The sequence below is a fragment of the Petaurus breviceps genome, unplaced genomic scaffold, assembly GCF_028583685.1.
Source record: "Petaurus breviceps papuanus isolate PSGF00001 unplaced genomic scaffold, PetGlider_PUasm1.0 213, whole genome shotgun sequence".
NCBI lineage: Eukaryota > Metazoa > Chordata > Mammalia > Diprotodontia > Petauridae > Petaurus > Petaurus breviceps.
The window spans coordinates 12398624-12410219 of NW_027185860.1; the positions used below are offsets into that span (position 1 = coordinate 12398624).

General features: G+C 39.5%; 1 pseudogene; it reads right to left on the minus strand.

Moving 5' to 3' along the window:
* Positions 1-5112: 5112 nt before the first annotated feature.
* LOC138165571 (interferon regulatory factor 3-like) lies at positions 5113-6494 on the minus strand (annotated as a pseudogene).
* Positions 6495-11596: the final 5102 nt, after the last annotated feature.

The window sequence follows — 11596 nt, forward strand, 5'->3', positions numbered from 1 at the left end:
TCATCAGATTTGGCTTAAGGAGGAAACAACATACGCCTTCAATTAGGTATGGAATCTGTCTTACCCTATGAGAAAGTAGGGTGGAAAGGAATAAGGGGGCTGGGGAATGGAAGAAAGAAGGGCAGTTTGGAGGAAGCGTTAATCAGAATGTATGCCATCATGAGGTGTGGGGAGGGGAGAGATGAGGAGAAAATTTGGTATTCAATATCTTGTGGAAGCGAATGTTGAAAACTAAGAATAAATAAATAAAAATTTAAAAATACATGCTATTGGCCACAGATATTCTTCCTATGGTGGTTCTCATTCTGAAAAGTCTCTGTTACAGGCCATCAATCAGCAGATGTATTTATGAGTTGCAAAAACTTTCAGGCCTCAAGGCTGCTGATTTTGATTGCTGGGCAAGTTGCTAACACTGAATCTGCTTGGTAGGTAGACAATACACTCACAAATTTGCTTTTTTCTATTCTAAGAGACAGTATGGGGCCAATGTACTGGTTTAGGAAGGAACTTAAAGTACTCACAACCTACATTTCCAAGAATTTTAAGAGGCTATAGTTAGGAAAATGAATTATTAGAGTTTTTGCTAATTGATTCTTTTCTTTTACTATATATTTTCCATTGTATTTTAAGTAAATGTCCTCTTTCATTGTTGTGATACATATAATTAATTCTGTCTGGTTGGAAGAGTTCAGAGGAAAAAATGGAAGCTTATAAGCAGTGGTTGAAAAGATAGTGAATGTAAATAGGTTTATAAACAACCCTGAATACTACAGTATTTGATACAGGTGCATTTGATTTCATTACTATTACTCTCACATTCAAAGGGTCTTAGATGCAATTGAGTTGAAAGTTATTACAAATAAGACCACGATGTTCCTGGCCCTGATGAACTTAAAGGAGATTTATATATGACCAAAAAATTAGAATTATTGTGTTTGACCTGAGAATAGAATTAGGAGCAAAGGGCAAAAGCAGAGAGACAGATTTCACCTTTATATATATTGGAACTTCTAAACAATTGGGGTTATGCAAAAGTAAAAAGGCCTCAGGAAGTAGCAATTTCCCACTCATTGAAAGTCTTCAGGTGAAGACTGGAAAACCTTTTGTCCAGAATGTTATACCGGGGATTCTTTTGGGATATAGATTGAATATAATGACCTTGGGGATCTTTTCCAGCTCTGAGATTCTGTGATTCTGGGAAGAATCTCAAACCAATGTATGTATAAATGTGTAAACGTATATTGTGCTTATAACTTGCACATAATATATGCATGTTTCTTGTGTGTATTTATTACATACACATATGCTATTTGAACTGGGTCTAGATTATGTCATGGATCAAAGCAGCTTATTAGAGATAACGTTCTTTAGAATTCAGCCTCCCTCCATTGTCCACCATCTACAATTCTCTTTTCAGATTTGAAAAAGATAATTGAGGCCTGATGATAAGAGTGACCAAGATGTACATAAGATCTAGGGTATTTTTATGTAAAAGAGTGTGAAGAGTTAATAGAAAAGAAGGTTGCACCTTTCAAATTCAGAATCAAAGATAGCATTCTTTGTGATAGCCCATATAATTCAGTAGGAGACTGGTAAAGCTGTCTGCATAAAGCATAAAGAAGGAAAAAGAAAGCAAGGCAAGGATTATAGACAGTGGAATCATATGGTAATTGAGAAAGAAAATGGAACAAATAGATTTGAATTGAATGAGTGCTCCAATGTACTTTTTTTTAAACTTGAGAATAGTCCTTTGTGAAGAAATATATTCATGTGGGTGAGGCAGGATAGTCATGGAAACAGAAAAATATCAAGGACTTACCAAGAAAGAAGTTACAGAAAATAAATCATAATACTAACATGACAAAGAAACATAAACACATATGACACAAGCAAAGGCAGCAAAAGGGGGGAAAAGGTTTCTTTAAAAGGGACAATCTTTGGAAATTGTAGCCAAAAAATGACTGCCATTCTGTATGATCTAGAATAGAGGATCTGTTCATTAAAAATTGAATGTTAGAGTTTCTGAATTAGGTGTGAGCACATTACAGTCAGAGTAAGTAATCTTTTTTTTTTATTTTTCCAAAGATATATGTGACAAATTGTAATGGGAATGTAAATTTGGAAGATCTTCCCTGCCCCTAGGCTAAAGTGCACCTGGAGCCTGGGGTGGGAGGCTTGTTTTTCAGTAGATACTTCTTGATTGGCCAGTGAGTCAATAAGGTTGTTACATTCTCTGAGCCAGGAGAAGGTTATATAAGCCCTGATGTGTAGCTTTGTTTTGGGGCTCACTCTGAGAAGTGTTCTGTGATTTGATCTGGATTCTGGGAAGCCGTTGTCCAGGGCCCCCCAGCTTTGAAAAACCCAGATGTTGAAACCCAGATGTTGATTGGGTATGGATGTAATAGTTGGACAGTTTGGAAAGCTGTCTACTTGATCTGTTTCTGTCTTGATAATTCTTTCTGTATATTCTGAAGTTCGGGGTGCTGACCTTTTCCCCCTGAACTAGGTAAACGATACGTGTTTGACTGATTAAAGTAAGCTTGTTAACCCATTTTGAGTTGCTTTCCTTTACCAAAGCAGATCCAAGAACCTGTGTTGGCAGCAAACCCTGAGGACGCTTGGGGTGCTTGCTACTACACATATATAACATGGCTCAACAAACTAATACACTTTCTATACTTTCGTAGAAGAAACTTCATCAAAAGTTGACCATATTAGTCAAAGTTTCTAACTGGGCATTTCTTTGGGAGGGTACTTTGCCAATACTTTGGTGTTTTCCATAGTTTATTTTGACCTTTATTCCTGGAAAACTTTACATTGGAGTTGCTGGACACATCTTTGTTTCATTACTAATAAGCCAAGTAGGTAACTACAGCATAAGGCACTAGTAAACAGTGTGACCAAAAGTACTGGGAATATCTGAGACTGAGAGGGTGATCTGTCTGTCCCAGGTATGCTTTCAGGTACCTCAGCCACTGCTGTCAGGAATAAAAATAATATCATTTTCCTGCTGTGTTGAGAGATTCATGGGTTTATGAGGAAACAGTGACTACCTCAGTTTCCTTCCTGGGCTGCTGAATACTCAGGAGTGGGAATAAGATTAGATTCACAACATTCCATCCCTGGGGAGTCAGGGAGAGATAAGATTGCTCAGGCCCCAGGTGTTGGGAGTGCTGGGGGTTGGGGATGTTTCCTTTAAATCTTTGCTTTGTTTGTAAATTTGTTAATTTTTGCTTTGTTAAGTAAATTGGGCTGGTTCTTTTCTGTAGTCTGTTTTGTTAACACTAGCCAGAACCAAGAAAGAGAAGAAAAGTTTCTAGTCAGTTGGGGCAAAAATGAGTCAGTGAGAATACCTTGAATCTAGGCCCTGACTTGACTTCTCATGAGTAACAGAACAGAAAGGAAAGGTGGCCATAAACAACCTCTAAGAACATGTTGTCCAAAGAGAAGCATTATTAAATAAGAGTAAGGAGTAGATGAATGGTAGAGCCATTTGTCCTAGCTAGCATATTCATCAGTCATCTTGCTTGAAAAAATGAAAAGGATTTATATCAATGAGAATATTCTTTGTTTTTGTATTTTTAACAAAGTTTCATTGAATTATAAGGTTGATCAGAAATTACTTGATTACTAAAAACTCACCCTTATAAAACCTTAGTAGCAGCTTTTAGAAGTTGTTGGAAATGGGTTCTTCATGTCTTTTTATCTGATACTTCTTTGTGGTTATCCTTTAAAAATGCAGTGAACTAAACTATAATTGTTAGAGAATAAAAAGAGCTACTAAGGGCTATATGCTAAACGTTTCTCTTGCCTTTTTGACATTCTTGCAAGACATGAAAATGAAAAAAAATTGAGCTGGAAAGGTGGGAATATTTAATTTTATTTTATATGTAGAGATATTGCTTGCTGCTGGTGCTTGCTTGCTGTTTGTCCTTCCTTCTTGAAGAGGATCATGACATCAGGGAGATGAGGCCATGACATGCAAGTAAATTGGATTTAATTGAGAGAGGGCTGTGCAAAGTCACCATCCTCACTTTCTTCTCCATAGCATCTGGGTATGGTGGCCAGATATCACATAGAGATATATCAAGATAACAAAAGCTATTAGTCATTCATCTAGATTCTGGAAGATAATGAATTAATATGTATCTTGCCAGAACATCTTCCTGGGAATAAGAATTACTTTCTATAACTTTGGGTCCCTGCATGGATCAAACAGATGACAACTGGCATGTTCTACAACACAATAGAGAATTCAACCATGACTATTAATGGGACACCTCATCTTCAGTTACTTGGGGGATGAGAAATATGAGACTCTTCCTTGTTCCTTCTTTTCAAGGACTGATATTGTTACCAACATTTTGTCTAAGCACATTAATAAAAGAGAAAACTTTCCAAAGAGTTTCTTTTCAGAGGCTTAGTGTCAATGTTCTTACAGAATTGATCATCTTAATGAAATGTATCTGGAAGTGGTCCAAATCTTAATTTTGGGAATTGAATTGTTTTAGTGATTAAACAAAGTAACTAAGGTCACCACCCCATTAAATAAGATATTTTTGCTTGTAATTAATTATAATCTCAAAGTAAATCTTTTTGATTTAAAGATTAATGCTAGTTCTTTGCATGAATTTACCATCCATTTGTTTTGTTAATTAAAATTAAGGTAGAAGATAGATCACTGGAAAACTTCTTCAAGATGTTGATGCCTATTTAGTTAAATAAGATTCTTCCCCCCCCACACACACACACCTCTTTACTGGGTTCAAAAATAACAGGATTGGTATAATTATATTAATTTTGGCATATTGGATAGCAAACTGCTTAGGAAATTCTTAGTCATATTAATTGATTGTTAATCCATCACATTTCTTATCACTGGTAAATGTTAGCCCTGTGTTTTTTAACTTTAAAAAATAGAAAAGATGTCTCCAGCTTTTTCTTTTCCTTCCATTCTTCTTTTGTGTTCTCTGTCTCTCTGTCTCTGTCTGTCTGTCTGTCTCCTCTGTCTCTCTATTTCTGTTTCTCTTTCCTCTAACTAACTCTCTAGTTCTCTGGCTATTTTTTTTATGGTAACTGAAGATACACAAATATCAACTCTTTTACTTTGTAGGGACGGTACAGGCTCAGAGAAGGGGGTCAGGGTGGTTTGCTTTGGGGTCCCCAAGACTGTAGAGGGGGTGGAGCCAGGCATTGCATCCAGGCTGAGAAGAAGGGAGAGCTCAGCAGTGAGCCCCAGACTCCCACTGCAAGCTGTGGGCCAGTTCCTGCAGGACTCCCCTGGAGATGGGCAGCTGCTAGGGACAGGGAGAGGTTTGCCAGAGATGTGCAGGTCTACCTCTTCCAGTGAGGATGCTCCCCCAGCCTGGGCCACCTCATGGAGTGCTCTCAGTGCAGTGGGTACCACCTTGACCATGACAAGCTTCTTGGTCCATAGCTGTGACTCTGTAGGCCAAGACTCCCCTAGGCAGAAGCAGAGAGTGTACTGGGGTGAGCGGTAACTGCCTTCCAGGAAGGAGATCCAGGTCACTCACGAACTCGGGAGTATAGTAGACTTGCTGGCCGGCTCTTTCCTTGCTGGCTGGTCACTTCTCTCCCTGTGGCCCCAGAGGATGCCTGGTCTCCCAGGGCCCAGTGAGCCCCACAGTGGCCCAGGTGCTGTGCCCTCAATTCATTTTGGGAGGTCCACTGGGCCAGCCCAACCCCGAAGCTGCCCAGCACCCTGCTGATATAATGTGCTGCCCGCTGGTCAGTGAGGGTACTGCTGGGCTCAGGCAGGGCCAGTGGTGTTCCTTCCAGCTCCATCCAGGCCTCAGCCCCTGGTCCTGGCCCTACCAACCTGAGGCGTTTGAGGCAAAAAGGCAGCCCTGGTAGAAGGCTGTCACCTCATACTCAGACTCTGGAGACAGATGGGCAGATCTGAAGACCCCAGGCATCTGGAAGGCCCCACTTCCCTCCCTCGAAGACTAAGACCTCTTGCTCCCGAGCTGGCTTGTACTCACGGAGGCCACTGGCAAAAAGTGGCATTAAGGGGTTGCAGGACAGGCTAGTTCTGGTGTCTGGGGGAGCTGCTCCAGGATAGAGCTGGGGCTGAAGGCTAGGGGAGGAGCAAAGGTCAGCTCATCTGGGGAAGAGCACAGGCAGGAGCATGGGTTTGGCTGCAGCTCCACTCTGGCCTACCTCCAAACTTCTCCTGCTGTTGCTGCAGCTGAGTGGACAGGCTCAGGGCCCCCAGGATCTCCTGGATGGCTCTTCCTGGTCCTCGAGCTCAGCGGTTGAGCCAACCTCACAGCCCTCCCTGTCCCCTGGCAAGAACTTGTAGATCTTATGGGGGTTCTCCTCATCCTGGCTGTGGTTGCTGACCATGCACAGATTATGTTTGTGGTCCAGGGCTGCCCGAATATTACGCTTCCACGTGGCTGAGTCAGGCATATTGATACAAGCCAATAGCTGCCGCTGGCTTCCACCCATGCCTGCCAGGCCGGGGTGGGCATGGGACAGGTGGCCAAGTATGGCTTCTCCGTGGTCCCCCCACCCCAGGGTATGCAGGGCCATGCCCCCTCATGGGAGGCCTGGCCAAGCCCCTCTCTGGCTCTTTATGTTTGTCTCTTTAACTCTGTCTCTCCTCTCTGTGTCTGTCTCTGTGATAGTAATGGAATATAAAGTTCCCCCTGTATTGGCTTGGTTTTCAAATTGATTGTGTTAAAACCCAGAGCTTGTTAATCCCACCTGTGGGATGGACTTGTTGATGTGAAAAGAAAGTCCTGAACTGGGAGGAGCTGGGTAGATTTGGAGAGACACAAGAGAGAGGCAGAAGAACTTTTTGGAAGCAGCACCTTGTGGAGGCAGAGAGAGACTGAGAGAATTGCTGGGGGCCATTTTGAATTGCCCTGGACTTTTGAGACCTGCCCCCTGAGCTGCCAAGGACTGAGGAGACATGGCTGTTTTGCTGGTACTTTGTCTGTCTGTTTTAATGTTGTTTTGCCAGATTTGTCCACTGGTGAAAGACAGTCCTTTTGTTGAAGAAGTCCTGGAACCTGGCTGTTGGCTAAGAGCTCCTGAGACTGTCCTGCAGACAGGGAGTGGATACTGTCCACTGGTGAAGGATAGTGCTGTTGTTGCAGGGGTCTGGGAACCTTTCTGTTGGTTCAGAAGCCCTGAAGAAGGATTTTCTTGTTGTATGTTTACAGAAATCCTGGGAGAGGGTTTTGCTAATGTTTTCAGGGGTTCTAGGATTGTTCTACAGAGGATGAATTAATGAAGGGACTGGCAATGTATCTTGTGGCCTTGCTAAGCCTTGTCTCCCCAGGAACTAAGATTGCTGAGAACTTGCCTCCTGTCAAGATGAAGAAAAGACCTCCATTTGGGTATTAAGTGCTGTGCTTAAACTTGATGTAACTCTGGGGTAGATTCAATTGTGATCCAGGGGTGGGGAACTTTTGACCTTTTTGTGTTCTATGGTTGAACCAATGAATGTACTTTACTTAGATTGGAAACTAATCTCCATTTGAGAAGAGGGGCTTTGTGGTGGACTAAATGAAGGTACAGCCTAGGGGTGGAGTAGTATTTAGAACAGGGACTTTGTAATTGATTGAATGATGGGAAGGTCCTGGGGTGTCCTGGGGTGGGGTAGTACTTGGAGATTATTTAATCACACTTAGTAAATGCTGTATTTTGAATGATGTCATGTTTTGACCTTCTCTGTTCTTGGTTTGTCACTGAATAAAATGGAGAGCAGCTATGCTGGTATTTTGAACCTTGGGAAGTTGCCTTTCCTTGGCATGATATTACAGTCTCTTTTACATATGTGCATACAGATTTTGAGTATTTAACAAGATGGTCATTTTTATTATTCCTTCTGCTTAGAATAGTTTATGAGCCTCAGATTAAATAGCCACCTTCTGTTTATACCCTATGTTCTGACACAACTGAAATCACCGATATCAGGAATTTTTCCTGTGCTTTGAATCTCCATCCTATTTTCTCTTTGGAATTTATTATAGTACTTGAGAATGAAAAAAGATATTTCTGAATGTACCTATTTTTAATATATTTGTAAAAAACCTGGACATAGATATTGGATATTTCAATGTCATCAGCACTCCAGTGTGGATTTTTATAGTATCATGAAAAGAAGGCATAAAATAATTGCAAGTAGAATAAAAGTCCTTGAAAATAAGAATCTCATGCAAAGGTACAAGGTTGTTGAACTATACAGTGTATGTATGATTATAAACAATTGGTGACTATATAGATTTATTTTTTTGAGACACAATCACAATACACAGCTACACATTTTCCCACTTCCACTACCTTTTGAATTGTTGAAGGAAATAAGGAAGGAAGGGCAAAGCAGAAGTTAGAGGAGGAACTAGGATTAAACAGGCTAAAACAGGGCTAAACAGGCAGCTGTCCAAGGCACAGCATGTAGAGAGGGGGCAGTGAAGTATGCTTTTTAAGGTTACTTTTTAAAAACGCACATATTTTGAATGTCTGACAATTCTCATCTCTGTGGCATGTAAGTGTTTATTTTGGATGATCTCATAGATTACAGTGAAGGCTTAAAGCCTTCTATTAGACATATAAAGGTTGCAAATTTCAAATCTTGCTAGGGTATCCAAATGTCTTGCTTCCACTTTGCAGGTGCTAAGGATGGACTGTGATGAACAGGAAATGGATGGCTGGGGACCGTTCTAGACAAAACTGAAGTTGGTAAAATTTATCTCTAATGACTTAGACCATTACCTTCTTCTTCCCCTATTCTTCCATCCCATCTATTTTCTGTTCCATTCTTCTCAAGACTGATCCTATCGAAAAGATTTAACCACAAATTACCGTTGTTTCTCCTAGAGGGTAACTGCTTTTTGTTAGACGATATTTAGAAATCCCAAACAATAAAAAGACCCTCTAGCTTTTAAAGGCATAGATCACTAAAGATGGGATTTCAGGCCAAACATCCCCTTCCTAGCAGTCCCTCATTCAGCATCCTTTACCTCACAGGTGCAGTAAACATATGTATAACACCCTCCCTCCCCTTTAAAATTGCAACCTATGCAAACAAACATCTTGAAATTAACTATGTAAACCCTATGGTCATTTTACACATATTTCCTTCTTTTTAGAGGAATCTGTATTCTAAATATCTGTCCCTCAGGGGGAACTATGTCTCAGAAATAATCCCTTGAATCCTTTAAATAAAAGTAGTCTCTCCTACCTCTCACAAGAGTCACCTAACTGGTGTAGTGTGGGCCTGGAGTCAGGAATCCCTGAGTTCAAATTCAGCCTCAGACATTTATTGGCTATGTGAACTTGGGAAAGTTGCTTAACCTCTGTTTCCTCAGGTATTTCAACTGTAAAATGGGTCACAGAGTTGTCGTAAGAATAAAATACTTATAAAACACATAGTGCCCGATACACAGTAGGTGGTATGTAAATACTGATTCCTTTCTTCTCTCCGGCATTCCAGTCTTCTTTGTTGATAATAAATAGGGGAAAAAAATTGGCATTTCTGAGACAAGTTAGGGTATTGAATCCAATGTAAAAGTTTCTAAAAAATGTGAATCCAGGTCCATAGTGAACATAGATTGCCCTCATCAGTCTTAGTCATGGTGATTAAAAACCATCACTAAACATTTTCCTTATCTTCCTCAGATAGAAGAGAGAGCTGTTGTGGAGGTAGGAAATTTCCTATTAATAGTCCTCATTGAAGGAATTACTTAATTCTGTGCAGGGTTTTATTGGCATGGTTTCTTTCTCTTGTTTAGTTAGGCACTTTTCTGCTAACCAGGTAAGAAACATAATATGAGGAAAAGTGGAAGTAGGATCATGGACCATGACTTCAGAGAATATTGAACTATACGAACCACTAAGGGAGGTGAAAAAAATTGTATTGTTTATGGAAAATATATTGCAATTATTTTTCTCTTTAATGTTTGGAAAGGCTGATTAAATTTAAGGAAGCAGGAGGATTTTCTAGATTTAAAAAAATTCCCATTTTCTGAGTATATCTTATACATACATACAAACACACACATACACACATAATGGGAAAAAAAAACCATTCGATTCTGAGTCAGAAGATGTAGGTTTGAATCACATCTCTGCTAATTACTGTCTCTTTGATGTTAGGCAAGTCATTTAACCTGTCTTGGTTCCGTTTTTGTTTTTTCCTCCTCTTGTGGAAAGGGATATTTGGAGCCAGAGGTCTTGGATTCAAATTCTGGTTTTTTTCACATGTTTCCTATATGGTCTCAGGAAAGTTACTTAATCTTTTGGGTCTGCATTTCCTCATTTGGAAAATGAGAGTAGATTGGATTAGAAAACTCTCAGCTCTCTTTCAGCTTTAAATATTTAATTCTATGATGTGTAAAATGAGAAATTTTGACTAGATGATCTCTAAGATCCTTCCTATTTCTAAATACTATTAGCAAATGGTCCTATGAGCCTAGGAAAATTATCTTATTAGAAATGGACATAACTAAAATAGAAGGGTATATGACGGTGTAGAAGTAAAGAAAAATCACCTAGTAATTGGAAAAATATGTTGTAAAGTTTTATATCTTTCTGTAGAAATAAAAGAAGGCTAGAATGATTTTTTTTTAAAGTGAACACATTGCATATCTTATTTCTCAGGGAGAAAAAAGTTCTTGGGGAAATAATAAGAAAAAATTTCCCCCATGAGTCCTTTTTGACCTCATATATTTTCTTGTGGGGACAGAAAAATTAGGTGTTGACTGGTATACTATTGATGTCAAGCTGTATCTGATAAAAGGTAGATGAAGAAAGTTTTTTCTTTTCTTAATTATTTTCAATTTATTTATTTATTTTTAGTTTTCAACATTCATTTCCACAAGATTTTGAATTACAAATTTTTCTCCCCGTTTTTCCCCTACCCACACCCCAAAACAGCTAGCCTACTGAATACCCCTTTCTCCAATATGTTCTCTTTTATAAACTCTCCCCCCCCCCAAACTTTCTAGTAAGGCAAGATGGATTTCTATATCCCGGTGCCTCTATATCTTATTTCCCAGTTGCGTGTAAAAAAAAAAACAATTTTTAAAAATACACATTTGTTTTTAAAACTTTGAGTACCAGATTTTTTTCCCTTCTTCCCTCCTCACCCACCCTCACTGGGAAGATAAGCAATTCAATATAGTTTGAACACATGTAGGTATGCAAAACATTCCATAGTAGGTATATTGTGAAAGACTAACTATATTTCCTTCCGTCCTATCCCGCCCCCACTTATTCTATTTTCTCCTTTGACCCTGTCCCTTTTTTTTTTCATTTTTCAAATGCTTTATTAACTTCTGATTTACATCATTCATTTCCACCAAATTTTGAGTTACAAAATTTCTCCCCATTTTTCCCCTACCCACTGTCCCAAAATAGCAGTCCCACAGCATATCCCCCCCTCCAATCTGATCTCTCCCATATTTTCTCCTGTAACCCTTTCGACTTTTCCAGTAGGCCAAGGTGAATCTCTGTGACCCAGTGCCTGTATATCTTATTTAACAATTACATGTAAAATAGTATTAATAATAATAATACACACACACACATATATACACATATATATTTAAACATTTGATTTTGA